Consider the following 15,225-nt stretch of genomic DNA (forward strand, 5'->3'; position numbering starts at 1 on the left):
AGGGGCAGAGGAGTGGTTGCCGGCGGGAGCTGGGCTACGGGGCTGAGGGGCCTGGGAAACACTCCCCCACCCCCACCCCGCAAAGCCCAACTGGCCAGGGCCATCACAGCCAGAATCTGCAAGCTCATCACTGCTGGCTTGGAAACCTCACCAGGGACAGAGCACAGGACACGTCCTGCTGGGCAGAGATAAGAGAGAACCCCAGGTTTTCTCACCGCTAGGCAGCCCCTGGGGAGCAGAATGCTGGCTGGCCCTGGCTTGGATGACTGTGAGAAAGGTGCCCAAAACAAACACACGAGGAAGTCCTGCCTGCCCCCTTCACCCTTCACCTACTTTGGGATAGGACTTCTAGGGGAGAGGAGGGGTCTTCAACCACGTGGGATAGACTGCCTACTAACCTGGCTATTGAGCTCAACCTGAATGACTGGACTCTACCATCAGGCCTACCTCAGTGGTTTGTGGGGCCCTGGGCAAGTGCTTATGCCTCAGTTTCCCTACCTGAAAAATGGCGCTGCAGATAGTGTTCAAGATTCACACCAATTCTTATGGCAGGAGTCACAGATGGACTGCTAGAAGTCCGGATCTCAGATTCCTGCCCAACTTCTCTGCCTGTCAGCTGGGGCTTCTCCCCAGTTCTCCACTTGGACTCTTTCCCTGGGTAGAGAAGGCTGTCCAGCCAGAGGCAAGCTCAATGGTGCTCAGACGCCTCAGACCTGGCCCAGGCCTGGCGAGCGGAAGGTTGGAGCTCATCCACATTCCACGGGCTTGTGCCATCTCTACAGCTGAAACAAACGAGAATATTTGACCTGTTTGTACACATTCATTAATAATAATGGCCAGCAGAGGAAAAGCTGGCTTTCCCAGAGTGTGCCCAAGTATGGGCACCCTCCCATGCCCTTCCCAACCCCAATGCCCTGCCCTCCACAGTGAGGGAAGCATAATATGAAACCGAAAACCTCCATCTAAGATCCCCTGGTACTGATCCGGAGCAGGTCTTCCTCCCCATCTGTCCCCACTTTGTCCCTTCCCTCCTGTGAGCCTCTCTAGGCTCCCTACCCTCTCCATGTATCTCTAGATGTCCTTACAGGATGTTGGAACAGTGATGAGCACATGAAGGGTCCAAAAAGTCTAAATCTAAATCTGATTGAATCAGTTTTATCTCCCAGATTTGACTTACACCTGTGTGGTCCACCAGGGATGCCCTGCCCTTTAGAGATGTCTGGAGGGTTCTCGGGAGCTTTGATGGTCCCAGCTGCCAAGGATTTGATTCCTTAACCCCAGAGGAGTAGAATGCATTCGGACCAAGCCAGTGTTTGGTGTATATATGGGTTGTGTGGGGTGGGGGTCGGGGGTGAACACTAAAAAATCTGCCAGAGGCTTGTCTGGTGGTTTATGTTGATGTCGCATCTTCCCACCCAAACCCAGTGAGGCTCTTCCAAGTACAAGCGCTGCCCTTTGTTAGGGTGGACAGGTATTAAAATGGGGGGAGAGGAAATAGACAGCCTGTCTGTTGCCACAGAGACTCCAAAACAGCATCTTCGGGGCCCCACACATGCACCTGGCCCACTTAGTCACCCCTGTCCAAGGGTAGCACTGTACACTATGTTCTGTTGAACATAATCAGGAACCAGGCTGCCACGAGACTTCCCACGCTGGCATACGTAATTACATAAAGCAAGCATTAATTAGCAGGTCTAGGAGGCGAGATGGACTCTAGAACAGACATGGTGGGGACCTTCAAACCACCTCTTCATCCGTGTTCAAACCAAACAGCAATGAATCTCAGCTAAACAAACTAAGCCACAGAGCAAGTAGGCATAGCAGGTGCCAACAGGCATGCTGTCCCAACCTGGCGGAATATACTCTCTGATCGCCCGCCGTGGAATGAAACTATAAAATACATGTAGACTGAAGTATGCCGGACCAGTGGGCATTGATGAGGAAATAAAAAGAGAAATTTTGAATTTTGTTTTAAAGCCAGTGAACACAGCATAAGATGGAGTCAGAGCAAAACGCAGATATTTGACAAAGCAGAGATAACAAATAACCCACTGACTCAGGAACCAGAAAGCAAAAGCAAAACAAACTCGGGTTAGCAGAGGGAAAGAAATAACAAAGATATAAAATTTAGATAAAAACAAAACAAAACAAAACATAAAAGACCAATGAAGAAAGAGTCAGTGGATTTTTTTTTTAATCTTTAAATGAAACACAAATTCTTAGCTGAGCTGATCAAGACAAAAGGACAGACACTCAGAGAAGTAAAATTAGAGACAAAAATGGAACGTTGTAACCAACAGTGCAGAAACACGCAGGCTCCTGGGAATGGTCACAAACAACCAAGTGAGTCGGAAAACCCAGAAGGAATGGATGCATTCTGGCCCTGTAAACCTGCTAAAAGTGAACCGCCAGAGCATAAAACCTACACAAACCAGTTGCAAGTGATTAGGCTGCCTCAGTAGTCAAAAGCTTCCAGGGAAGAAAGGAGCAGGCATGGCTGCCTTCACCAAAAGGATAAAGACTTCCTTCCAACTGCTCCGGAGGATTGATGGGTGGAAATGGTTGCAAGCTCTTTCTACATCAGCATTTCCTGGATACTAAGATCAGACCAGAGTATGTAAGAAAAATGGAGAGACGAAGGGAGGAAGGGAAGGAGGAAGAGAGGGAGGGTGGGAGGATGGGAGGGATGGAAGGATCAAGGGAGGAAGGGAAGGAGGGGGAAAGGGAGGGATGGACTAAGGGAGGGAGGGGGAAGAGAGGGAGGGAGGGCCTGATAACCATATCTAGTGAACAAAGATACACGAGTTCTCAACAAATATTAGCAAACTGAGCCTAAGGCGCACCAAAAATACTGCATGTGGCAGGAGAGATGGCTCAGCCAATGCCACCACACACCTGCTTACCTGAGTTTGTGTGAACTCTCACAAAGACCCAGATACAGGGCCATGCACAGTTAAACCTCCTGGAAGCTTATGAGTCGCTCACTGAAGCCCCCAGAATAGGGAAGAAGCAAGAGAGATGCAGCTTCAAAACAGGGTAGGAGAGGACCGATTCCTGAAAATGTCCTCAGGCTTCCACTTGCATGCCATGCAGAACCGTGCGCGCACGCGCGCACATACACACACACATCAACACTCACACAGACTCTTACACACTCACACACACACTCATACACACTCTCACATACACTCATACTCACACACACACACTCATGCTCACATACACACTCATACACACTCTCACATACACTCATACACACACACTCATGTTCACACACACACTCACATATACTCACACACACATACACACATGCTCACATATATTCTCTCACACACTCCCACATAGACTCACTCTGTCTCTCACACTCACACACTCACCAACTCTCTCACACACACTCACACATACATTCACACACACACAATAAGTAAATCAGTGACTTAATAAGAAGTATCCCCCTTACACAAATAAAATGAGAATAATGCACATCACAATGAAGTAAAATTTGACACCTAAAGTAAAATTTGGTGCCTAAAACACAGGCAAACAACATGATGTCACATGAACAGAGTGAAGGAACATCTCGAGGATATAAACAAAGTGTTCCACAGAAGTCCACATCCTTCAGGATGGAAGCACTGGAAAAATAAGTATAGGAGGAGCATGCTCAAAAATAATAAAGTGTGTGTGTAAGAGAGACCCTATCAGTGTGTGATGCATGTGTGAGTGTCTGTAAATGTGTGCATATGTGGGAGATATGTATGTGTATCAGTGTGTGTGTGTGCGTGTGTGTGTGTGTGTGTGTGCGCGTGTGCATGTGTGTCTGTCTGTCTGTCTGGTGTATGTATGTGTGTGTGCATATGTAGGGGGTATGTATGTGTACCAGGTGTGTATGTGTGTGTATTTGGTATGTATGTTTGTATGTGTGTGTATGTGTGTGTATTTGGTATGTATGTTTGTATGTGTGTGTATGTGTGTATGTGTTTGTGCGTATATATGTGTGTATATTTGTGCATGTGTGTATGTATGTGTGTGTATATGTGTATAAGAGTGTATGTGTGTATATGTGTGTATGAATGTATGTGTGTCAGGTGTGTGTTTGTGTGTGTGTATGTGTGTGTGTTTGTATGTGTTTATGTATGTGTGTATATGTGTGTGTACATATCTGTATGTCAAACCCACAGCCAACATCATACTGAGCGGGGAAAGGCTGAACTCTCTTCCTCCAAGGTAAGGAGTGTGTGTTTTCTCCTCCTGCTAGGCTAGGCTAGGAGCTAGAAGTCATAGCCCCACAATAAGATGAGAAAGAAAGAGCAGCAGGACCAAAAAGGAGGTGTTGGGTGGTCCGTTTCTAGGGGGATGAAGAATGCCCTACCTGATAGATGGGGGATGAAAGATACCCTACCTGATAGACAGGCACTGGGGAGGAGCTTGGCTGATGGTACAGTCTGTGTCTGATGCCCAGGTACATACAAACCAGGAATCTAGAAGGTGAGCTAAGGAACCACACAGTTGGTGCTTGGTAACTGTTAACACTACGGCCTTTGCTCAGAATGCTCAAGGTGGCCCCATGAGAGGGTTCTGGGGACTCCTCCCACATTATAGACTGAGGCAATGCAGTGCAGCCTGAGGAAGACGTCTAAATATGGGGAGATTGCTGGTACCCAACAGTCAGTGCTTGGAGAGGAGTCAGAATGGTAACCATGGCCCTTGACTCCATCTGTAGGCACAGCAGCTCGTGGATAGCTAGAGATGGCCTCTCCCCAGAATAGAAAGCCATGATGTAGGAGAGGCTGAGAATCTTGCCCATGAATCTGATTCTCAGGGGGATGTGTTTCTCTAGTATGTAAACATCTTCCTCAGTTTCATTCCTAGTGGGGCAAAGACGGAAATATTCAAAGCACCAAGTGCCCAACGTCTCATCAGAAGTGCTGTCTCATCTGAGGTGGTGGTGTCTCCTCATTGTCCAACCAGAGAGGCCCGAATGACCCTCAAGTCTGTCCCACAGGCTCCCAGTCCTGCTGGCTGCCCACATATCACTCCCTGCTTGATCCAATGGATTTATATGTTTACCTTGTTGCAACCAAATATCTAACAGAAGCACTGTTGGGTGTTCAGGCCCATGGACCATCAGGATGGACCATCAGGGCAGGAGAGGGTGGAAGGCAGCTAGAGGGGCTTGGCCAATGGCTATGGAGGGCTTCCAACATAGCAGACAGGAGGTGAAGCCCCCATGATGGAAGCAGGGTGGGGTTACAGCCCTTAAAGGCTCACCCTCAGTGACCGAGGACCTCTGCCAGGCATGCCCCCAGCCCTAAAGATTCTGTTTTTTCCCAAAATGATACCAAGCAGCAGAGGCCTGGGTATTCGAACCCAGGAGCCTGTGGAGGATCTCTGACATATAGAGCTCAACAAGAGTAGCTTTCACCTGTTGACTTCCTGCTACACTGGCTTCCACCCTGGCCACACTGCCCCCATTACGACCTACAACCAGTCTTCCATGCCTTGCTATCCCTTCAGCTTCCAAGTGCTAGCCCTCCTCCTGGACCCAGGAATACAAGGATGGAGTGAGCAGGGAACCTGAGCTACACTGCCTGAGCAGAGAGAAAGGTTAGAGCTGGTTCTGCAGTGTATCCCAGTCCACACCCCGCCACACACATGCTGGACAAAGTTCCCAGAGGACAGTTGATTCTGGCATCTGAGCTGGTCTCAACCCCTGTGTCCCAGTGGGTCTGAGGCCCACAGGGAAGCAGACTGTAGGACAGTTGTCTCCCTGGAGGCCCTCAGCATTTATTATTATTATTATTATTATTTTGTAGAAGTAGCTTCCCGTTGGCCTTCATCTCTGTGAGTTCAGGAATGTACCCAGAAGTCCTCAGACTTATGTATCTAGGGTGGGAGTCTAAGACCCCACATGCCTAACCTGGGCTGGTGGGAGCCACTTAGGTGAAAGAACACACCTCCCTGATCTCTAGCACATTAGGGACTTTTGTTTAGTGTTTGCTTGGCCCCCTCCTCCTGCAAGCCAGAGAAAAGCAGGACCCAGCAAGTCTGAGAACACCCAGCTAGGTGGCATCAGAGAGGTGGGGCGGGTTGTTCTTCAGTGCTTCTTCCAGAGTTTGGAGGCCATAGCAACAATCATACCAGACCTTTACTGGGTGCCCCCTGCCAACCATGCTCTTCTATCCCAAGTGCAAAGCTCTGGAAAGCAAGATGTAAGCCACAGCTGATGCAGAAGAAAACAGCCAAAGGGCTAAACATATAAGAAATTCACTAAACAAGAGGCAGAACCCCACACGAACCCAAAGCTGCTCTCTCTGGCACCTTCACTCCCTACACTGCGAAGCCTGTTAAGAATGTGTGGGCTGCCCACTGGCAGTGGTAGTGAATGCCTTTTATCCCATCACTTGGGAGGCAGAGGCAGGTGGATTGCTGAGTTCAAGGCCAGCCTGGTCTACAGAGTGAGTTCCAGGACAGCCAGGGCTACACAGAGAAACCCTGTCTCAAAAAAACAAAAACAAAAAGAAGAAGGAGAAGGAAATGGAGATGGAGACGGAGACGGAGATGGAGAAGAAGAAGAATCTATGGGCTGGGGCCAGGGGGCAGGTCTAGCTCAACTGATAGGGTGCCTGACTTGACTACCATGCAGGAACCCCTAGGTTCCATCCCCTGGTGTCTGCCATCCCCACCCTCAGGAAGTAGAAACAGGGGGATCAGAATTTCAAGGTCATACTCAGCTATACGGAGAGTTCAAGGCTAGCCTGGGCTACATGAGATTCTGTCTCAAAAAGGGAGTTTTAAAAAGTATTTTAAAAGTACTGTCCCTAGCCTGGCAGTGGTGGTGCACACCTTTAATCCCAGCACTTGGAAGGCAGAAGCAGGTGGATTTCTGACTTCGAGGCCAGTCTGGTCTACAAAGTGAGTTCCAGGACACCCAGGGCTATACAGAGAAACCCTGTTTCGGGGGGAAAAAAAAAAAAGTACCGTTCCAAACCGAAGTTACCAGTTCTCCCTGTCTCAGCCCTCAGAGAGTGTTAAGATTCTTAAGTGTCCAGAGAGGTTATTGACATTCTCCACCTCAACTCGTTGGGCGACACCAGCAGGTGAGTTTGGAACCACCACCAGCTTGCCTTCAGTGTGGTGGAGTGTGAAGAGTGGCTTACAAGCATGGCCGGAAGGTTCCAGAAAGCCTGGAGCATTTATGCACCACGGGCCTGAGTTCCAGGTAAGGGGAAATCAGCTGCCAACATTGTACAAACATGAAAGTGAGATCCAGGACCCTGGGTTCCCAAGGGGACGAAGGGAGAGCATCATCACAGAACAGCACCAGGGAACTGGGTGATGCAGGAAGCTTTCCTCCATGCTGTGTAACCACTGCCCCTGCTGGCCAAATAATATCCCCAGAAAGAGCCATGCTGGAGAGATCTGGACTATACTGCTCCTGGAGGACATGCAGCTAGCTGGGAAGGGCTTTCCCTCTCAAGGCTCACTCTCCTGAAGTGTGGAAGAATTTGCACAAGAAGCCTTGTTTTGGAGAGGCTTGTGGGGCTCGTTTGCCCAAAGGAACATAGGGACTTCCTCCACACACCCAGTTCAGACCTGTTAGCTGATCCCTAAATGCCAATCCAGGGTTTCCTGTCTCCTTCCAAGAGGACTGCCCAAGGGTAGGCAGTGGTATGCAAAGGGGCACAATGAAACTCCTGGGATCCTTCAGGGCCAGCTCCCCATGAAGCAACAGAGGTGAGGGTCCTGGGGTGAAGGCTGCATACCTCCGGGGTCTCCTGGTCTATTGGGGTCTGTGTTTCTTTTTACCTTTTAACTAAAACATAGCACCAAAGATAGGCCCTGATTGCCTTCAGCTGTCAGGAGGGACTGGAGCACATCTCCCCACCTTTATGCTTAGAGATCAATCGTGTCTTTCTCAGAAAACAAAAATTGAAAAGTTTACAAACATAAGGTGCAGTCTCTGAACCTGCACGCTATTGGTGACAGATGCAGCCGATGCCTGCCAGCAGCGACTCGGGCCTCCCAAGCTGCCCTGGTTACTTCCACATGAAGAGGGGGAACTGGGTCTGCTTTCTCCCCTTCCACGGGAGGAAAAAAAAATCTCCAAAGGGGTGGGATGGCTGCACCAATGGTGAAAACCCACCAACTTGCCAGGCAAAGGGAAGCGGATGGTCACAGCCAGGCAGGCTAGGGAGTTCTTGATTTAAGGCCCCTTCCCCCTTCCCTAGCCAGGAGTCCTGCACATCAACCCTGAAAGTCCTGCCCTGCTTGGTCTCTGAAAGCTAAAATATTTTCAATTAAATGAGAAAATGTTTGCTGTCGAGTGGCCTATTACAGCTGTCACCATCCTGATTTCTAGAAATAAACAAGACTTCAAGAAGGTGGGCCTCGGCAGAAACGCAAGTTAACACTAATTGGTGGGGTAATTAAATTATCCCCTAAGCCAATGTGCCAGGTGACCGGCTCTTTCTGTGCATAAGCCCTCCCTCCGATAACAACCCCTCCATGCGAGACTGTGGAAATGTGAATGGCTCTTACCAGAGCTGCCCCCTTTTATTTTCTAGAGCTTTCTACATATCAAATAGCTAAGAAACCAACGCACACGGGGTTGGTTCACATTTTCTCCGGATCGTCTTACAGAAGCTTGCTCCATACAAACACGGCCCAACACACAAAGTTTATTTTCTAATGTGTTAGTATCTTGCACAAGAAAAATAGCGCTAAGTTCCAGGAAGATTTATTTACGTGGTAACTGTCCGCTGGTGCCTGCCGCTCAGCTCAGAATGACTTTCTCCCAAAGGGCAAAATCTTTAAACCAGAACAGAATTTATTTAAACAGCTGGTGCTTTCTTTTTTTTCTTTTTTCTTTTTCTTTTTTTTTTCTTGCACAATCATTTTATTAATACACGAGCCCTTGCTGTGAACGGAAGGTAACTAATTCGTACAATTTGTAAATACATACAAGCATAAAAGCTGGTGTGTCAATCAATTAAAATTTCAAGAAACGATAGGAGATTAATTACTACCAGACCAGATGAAGTCACGCTTCTCCCCCTGCAGCTCTGTCTTTCCCGTCACGTGGAGTGTGGAGCAGAAGGAAACCTCACACTCGTCCCCAAGAAGAAAGAGCCCCATTCTGAAAAAGGAAATCAATCTTTTTGCTGCTTTTGTGGAATCCCAGATCGTCTGAGATATTTTGCCGACACTCAGACTGCCTTGTAGATTAGAAATGGCTCAGCTAGTGGCTGCCTAACAGAAATTAATGAGCCACACTGTCCATCAAGGTCATCTGAAATGTCTGTAGATTAAACACTCAGTGCGACAAACCATGGGACCACATTCTTAGGGAGATGGGTAAAAAAAAAAAATGTTCATTTGAGGAAGAAGGTGAAAATTCTTCCCAACCAGGAGACAGTGACAGGAGAGAGCTAAAGCCAGGAGCAGTCAGTGTCTGACAGGTGCTAATGGGAAGACACAGTGAGTGGCTTGGGCTCAGACTCACCCCACCATCCTCCGAGACTGGATCCCCATCGTGACTGACACCTGTCAATTGAACTCCGTGGGCACTCGGTCTCCGTGGTGATCGTGAGAGCAGAGAGTGCGTGGTCAGGCACCTTTGAGATAGTAAGTGTCCCCTAAGTGCCCCACACCTCTATCCCACCCATTGCTGTTGCTGGAAGCATCTCCCCAGGCCCTTTCCTAGGGATCGGGACATTTGGTGACAGACATTTGGCTTAACTACTTTAAATAGTCTTTGAGAGGTGGCACCTTGCAGAGGCCTCATAGAGGAGTCTCCTTTCTGTTGAAGTTTGGCAGAGATGGGCTTGCAGCAGACCTCACTGTCCTGCCCTCCCCACCCCCACTCTGCCTTCCTGTCTCTAGAAGTCACAGCACCATCTACTGGGCAGCAGCCAGACAAGAAAGGTTGCTTTCTGTTCAGGGGTCCAGACTGAAGAAGGGAATGTGGATTGATGGGAAGCACAGAGAAACGGTTGCCTGCCGCTCTGTTGGCACTCTGGTCTATCGCCTGTTGTCCTACCTTAAAAAAAAATGCTGTTTTTAATCGTTTGAGAGTTCTGTGTTACAGAGAATTTCTGAGTAAAAGATATCTTCCCTTTCATTTACCCCTCTGTATACCTCCCGAGGTTACAGGTGCTAGACACACATATATACACAAGCACACCAAACACACACATACTTAATGCACACATGCAGTCACCCCTATACACATGTGCACACACACATGCACACATACATATGCACATGCACAAATACACAATACACATACTACTGATTTAGGTAAAGTGCTTTAAAAACAAATATTTGGTTTTTTTAGTGTGCATGTGTGTGTGTGTGTGTGTGTGTGTATGTGTGTGTGTGTGTGTGTGTGTGTTGTATGTGCATGCACTTGCACATATGTATGTGTGCCCATGGAGGTAGAGGCACGGGATCACTTGGAACTGGAGTTGCAGAGAGTCGTGAGCTACCTGATGCAGATGCTGGGAACCAAAGTGGGTGCTCTGGAAAAGCAGCAAGAGCTCTTAGAGGCTCCACCGGCTCCGCCAGCTCCGCAGCCCCTGGTGGAGTTCTTTAATCCTTCCTGGACCCTATGGGTTTCCAGAACACAAAGCACAAGACAGGACTAACCCAAATATTATTCCAATTTTTTTCCAGGCACTTAAGCAAAATAACTTCTTTTTTACACTTATGTAGCTTTTGTTATAAATACAATCACAGTCCAAGCCCACATCTGCCTAGTGTCGGTCTCTGGATTTTCCTATGCAAATAGCCAGCCATCCTTCTTCCTTGTATCCGCTCGTTCTGCGGTTCAAATAGTGCTTTCTCTTTGTAACGAAAGGCAAAGTGCTCCTGTTACCAGATAGCCTGACTTGCATGTGTGTTTCGATGTAGAAAGACAGAATTTCCCGTGGCCTAGAACATTCATTTTTGTTTTCTTTACATTTTTTTTCAGTGTTTTAAGGCATTGGGAAGATTTTTTTTTTAATGGCAACTTAGGTTTACAAATTAAAATTACAATCAAATTTATTTTGTATCACAGTTCACCCATTCTAAAAGAGGAACGTTTTACTGGGTCTTGTTTCTCATTATTATACATCATAAAAAAATAATAAGTGATCTCGGACCCCCAAGGCCAGGCTTGCTATCATGTTACAGTCGCAGGCTGTCTCGTTTCGGGAGTGTGGAGAAACCAGAGTATTTACTTTCTGTAACTTAATTTCTCACTCAATAGAGTTTGAAAGCTCTGGATATTATAAAGGCAAACTCATTTTCTGCCGGAATAAAATGAGAAAATGAAAATTTTGAAATTCATTTTATTTGGTAAATTCAGTAGGGACTCCCCCATGAACCCCTGAGATAAAACAGCCCACCCTGTTTACTTTCCTCCTTCTTTTAGAGCCTTAAAATGAAAATAGAAGTTCCTCCCTCCCCTTCCTATGTGATGTTTGTGTAGAAATTCTAGAATCTCCTTCCTAAATGCGGAGAGCAGAGCTCAGGCTGCCTGCACTGGTCCAGGAGAGCCAGGAGGCTGGGGAAAGTCACCCCAGAGCTGAAGCGGGGTTCAGAAGCTCAGGACTGGAGGGCTGGAAGGCTGGAGGGAAAACTCACGGTTCTGGGTCCACTTCCCAGCCTGATCCGGATTCCAAAAGGAACCGAGACTGATTTGTGCTGAACCAGAAATGAGCATCAGGAAGCTGGCAACATCGCTAACCAAACAATCGATTGTAGAAACACAACAAATTAAAAAAAAAAAAAACAAAAAAAACAAAAAACAAACAAACAAAAAAAAACCAAAAAACAGAAAAACAAAATCAGGGTTTTTTCCATAATAGAAAAGCGAGTGAGGAGCGGGGAGCGGGCAGGAGATATTTTAACTTTTTCCAGGGCCTGTTTTGGCCCCAGGTCAGCCTATGTTGAAGCTTTGGGGTATCAGCCTGTGTATCCGTGTTATACGAAGGCTGCTTTGACAGGCTGCCGTGAATCAGGCTGAATGAAATCCCCAAATTCCCTGCATGAGACAGCCATTCATTCTGCTGCAGATCTGCGGTCCATGCCTTAAATTCAGCAGCCCTAGCCTCTGGGGAACTCCTTGGATGACAGGAAATGGGGACATGTTAAGAGCATTTCATCGGCATTTGCCTCCAAGCTGGGGAGCTGGGGTGGACATTTAATGATTGGTCCCACCATGAAGATAGATGGAGTGAGGGAGACAGAGTGTTCTGAGCATATGGTCAGCATCCTGTGGCCTGGTGACCAGAAAGATTTCACCCTGGATGCCCATGAAAGGGATAAAAACAAAGAGTTTGCATTCTGCAGTGGGGCCATGTTTCAAATTCATTAAAGGGCGGTTCTCCACAGCTGCGGTGTCTCGGGAAAGGATGACCAGTGTTTTGTGTTTGTGGTGTGGGGATGTGCACGGGTGCCCGTGTCTGTGTGCATGCATGTGTGTGACTGGTGTGTGTGTGTGCGTACCTATGCATGTGTGCTTTAGAGATGCATGTATGTTTGTGTCTGTGTGTGTGGTCTGTGTATGTATGTGTTTATGTATGTAGGTATATGTGTATATATGTTCTTGTGTTTATGCATATGTCGTATGTATACACGTGTGTGTGATATGTGTGTGTGTATGTGTATGCACTCATGTGTGTTTTCTTCCCGAGATCAAAAGGATAAAGAACACGTCCCTCCAGCCAACTAAACACTGGCGTGCAGAAACGTACAGTCTGTGTATAACAGTGTCCTGCAGGAACCCGTCTTGAATTTTTTTCAAGTCCTCTCTTTGATCAAAAGCCGGCAGAAAATTCCATTTCTTCTCGTTCTGTTGCATTTAACATGGACGAACGCGGGGTGAGTTTAAACAAACAGCTGGCTGGAGCATGAATACGCCTTTCAGTCTGCGGAGCTTGAGGTGGGCTGGATCCACGGGAGGGGTGGCAGGCAGGGGATTAGCTGGAGGAGGAAAAAGCTCAAGAGTTGAGGAGGCAGCTGCTAAGACTGTCCTAAGCCCCTGCAAGAGACCGAAAGCTGCCTCTACACCCCGAGCCCGCACCAAGAGGCCACACTGTTGAAATTCTTCTGCCTGGAAGATAAATGGCCTACTTTACTCTCAAGTGTCAAGTAGAGAAAACAAAACAAAACAAAAATCCCTTCCAAGTGGATTTTCGGAGGCTAATCCGCCATCCACCCGAGCGCAGCAAGAGGGTGCCTGGGAAGAAGGGGAATCAGGGGTCTCCTGACTCCAGCACCCAAGGGTGGGATGCAGGGAGAAAGGCTAGGGCCAGGTTCTGGTACCTTTGAGGTGCGGCCTGAGGCTGACTGCCCCTGCCAACAAGGCACTCCTGTCAGCTTCTTGGGTCCAGACTCCAAAGAGCTCAGATATGCCACAGAGCACTCTGGCTGATGAGGCACCCCAGGGCATCACAGCCAGCCTACATAGTGGGGCACATGGACACTTGGAGGCTGCTGGTGGTGATAAGGGTGGGATTTGGGGGTATTTCTGAGTCCAGTAAGGAGTTAGCTAGTTCACTGAGACTTCCTACGTCACTGTCCGCTGCTGGCTACCATTCACGCTGAGGCTTCCGTTTGAAGAAGGCCATTGTCAGCCTAGGCCATGACAATTTTCCTTGGCTGCTGAGATCTGGAATCTTCCTCAGCTGTCACATCCTGCAGGAGAAGACAATGGTCCTATCAGATGCCATCAAAAGAACCCAGCCCAGCCAAGGCAGGAATCCGATGGCCAGGTAGGTAATCACAAAGAACTACCTGGGAGTTCTGTCCAACTCTACCTTCTGATCTCCCCTTGACTGGATGCAGCCCTCAGAGCTCGGGACAGGCACGGGGAGAAGGAGGGAAGAAAAAAAACGTCACCCTGAGTGGCTGGCTAACGGCTGGAGAAAGTTATTAGCAACCAGGCATGACCTCAGGGAGGGCAGTTAATAATGGAGAGGCATTTTGTGGAGATTTGAGCCAGAGGAGACAAAGCAGAGCAGTAATTACAAGCCGACAAGATTGAATTGCTGTGCGGAGGAGGCTCTGATAGCCATCCAGCCGGTAAATGTCCCTCTAGCCCTTGGGACAGTCTGCCTTTCAACCATGCTGGAGCAGGCTTAGTTCAAGCCTCGGGGAAACGATGCGTCCATTAACGTGAGAAAGGAAGCAGGTAGAGGCCAGTTGCTATGTCTGGAACACACTGAACACACATCGCTTTCCCCTTTGACGGTCTTTTTCTGAAGTACTGGAAAACAAACCTTAGCTATCACAAGGTACGGGCAAAAGAATTCAGAGATCGGATGTTCGTGGGTGTGTGCACGCAAACATGTTTTGTTTAGAATGTATTTATTTTAAACGACAGCTTGGTTCTTCTGGCCAAAAACCCCCCTCTTTCAAACTATCACCCTGACTCCCACAGAGCTGCCATCATGAATGTAAACACAGCGTTCCCCACCAGCCTCTTGCTGGAATGTCCTGAAACGCCAGCAGCCACGCTTTCATTTTATGGCAGACGTGGCTTCGTGGCACAGTGTGTGGGTACAGGACAAGTTAGCAGAGGAGCCTCATATAACTTGTAAGTGACACTGGGGCCAGGAGGGGGACTGGGCTGCCCAGCAGGCAAAAACCCGAGGTGCAACCCAGAGGTCTCACCTTTATGAGGGCCCAGTGAGCTGGGGACCGAGGCTGGGACCTCAGAGCTTCTCATTGGGCCCGTGATGAATTAGATGAGGGGTGGATTGCCCTCCTGGGGCACCAAGTGCTAGAAAACCAAGTTTTATTAGCCTAATAAAATAGAGGGGGGACTGTCCGGAGCATTTCAGCTGGAAGAATAAATCCTGAGGAGTGAAGAGAGGCAGCTGCCTTTGAGGATATGAGGAGAATGCAGGGCAGGAGCCGCTCCCAGAACCACCCTGTGTGCATTCCGGTGTAGAAGCCATGCACAGTGACAATTCACTCCAGTCTGCTCAGTACCAAAGCCAGGAAGGCAAGATGAGTGAAGACCCATGTGTACAGCACCAGGGAGCCCGGGAGAGCAAGTCTGTCCCTTCCTTGACAGAAAACACTATACATGAGTCTCCTGGAAGCAAGGCTAGGGGATTTACAGAGCAAGCACACCCCAAGCAAGTAGGCACCACAAGTAGGCTTCATATAGGAGCCTGTGTCTCAGATCTAGGAGGACAATGAGGTTCTAAGGATGGAAGCTGCACATTG

General features: G+C 48.3%; 1 pseudogene; it reads left to right on the forward strand.

The window, feature by feature from the left end:
• The window catches only part of LOC116067891, a 73,161-nt pseudogene that overhangs the window by 32,140 nt on the left and 25,796 nt on the right, over positions 1-15,225 (forward strand).

Source organism: Mastomys coucha, unplaced genomic scaffold (assembly GCF_008632895.1).
Source record: "Mastomys coucha isolate ucsf_1 unplaced genomic scaffold, UCSF_Mcou_1 pScaffold22, whole genome shotgun sequence".
Classification (NCBI taxonomy): Eukaryota; Metazoa; Chordata; class Mammalia; order Rodentia; family Muridae; genus Mastomys; species Mastomys coucha.